Source organism: Aegilops tauschii, chromosome 5, assembly GCF_002575655.3.
Source record: "Aegilops tauschii subsp. strangulata cultivar AL8/78 chromosome 5, Aet v6.0, whole genome shotgun sequence".
NCBI classification, from domain to species: Eukaryota; Viridiplantae; Streptophyta; class Magnoliopsida; order Poales; family Poaceae; genus Aegilops; species Aegilops tauschii.
In genome coordinates, this window is record NC_053039.3 from 446590062 (window position 1) to 446590765 (window position 704).

Here is a 704-nt window from a genome sequence, read left to right on the forward strand (position 1 = left end):
ATAATAATCGAATGAAAATACCAATAAATTCTATAATTTTATTTTTTAATATCCTATAGTTAAGCATATCAAGCTAACTTTATCTTTAAGAAGTTTTAGTATTTTTTTACTTTTATAAGTATAACTTCAAATTTAGAACTAGTTAATAGGTAAGATTAATAACTAATATCTGAGATTTTACGCATTTCCTATACTATACCTATTTCTATTTGTTACACTATTTCCGTTATGTAAGCCCACTTAGCTCAGAGGTTAGAGCATCGCATTTGTAATGCGAGGGTCATCGGTTCAAATCCGATAGTCGGCTTTTTTTCTCTATCGATGTTCTACGAACAAGAATCTATTTTCTCCCGAATTAAATGGAGAATCCAGGATCTTTTATGTTTTTTACCTTACAATTTTGCTAGATACAAACAATAAAATAAATAATATATATACAAAAATAAAGATTTTGATGAAATTCCATTTTTTGGGGTACTTTAGTTGATTTTACTCTGTTTATCCTGTAGTTTAATTCAGTTTTAATTTCGATGTATTCTGTAATGTAAATACAATGAAATTAATTGTGTAAAATGAAATTTCAATAAAATAAAAAAAGGAGTCTTCATGTCCCGTTATCGAGGACCTCGTTTAAAAAAATACGCCGTCTGGGAGCTTTACTAGGACTCACAAGAAAAACACATAAATCCGGAAGTAATCTTAAA

At 28.0% G+C, this 704-nt stretch overlaps 1 non-coding gene across 1 annotated transcript; it reads left to right on the top strand.

The window, feature by feature from the left end:
* Window positions 1-234: 234 nt before the first annotated feature.
* Window positions 235-307, top strand: TRNAT-UGU (transfer RNA threonine (anticodon UGU)). Its single transcript has one exon. It is a non-coding gene; the product is annotated as a tRNA-Thr (tRNA).
* The last annotated feature ends 397 nt before the right edge of the window (window positions 308-704 follow it).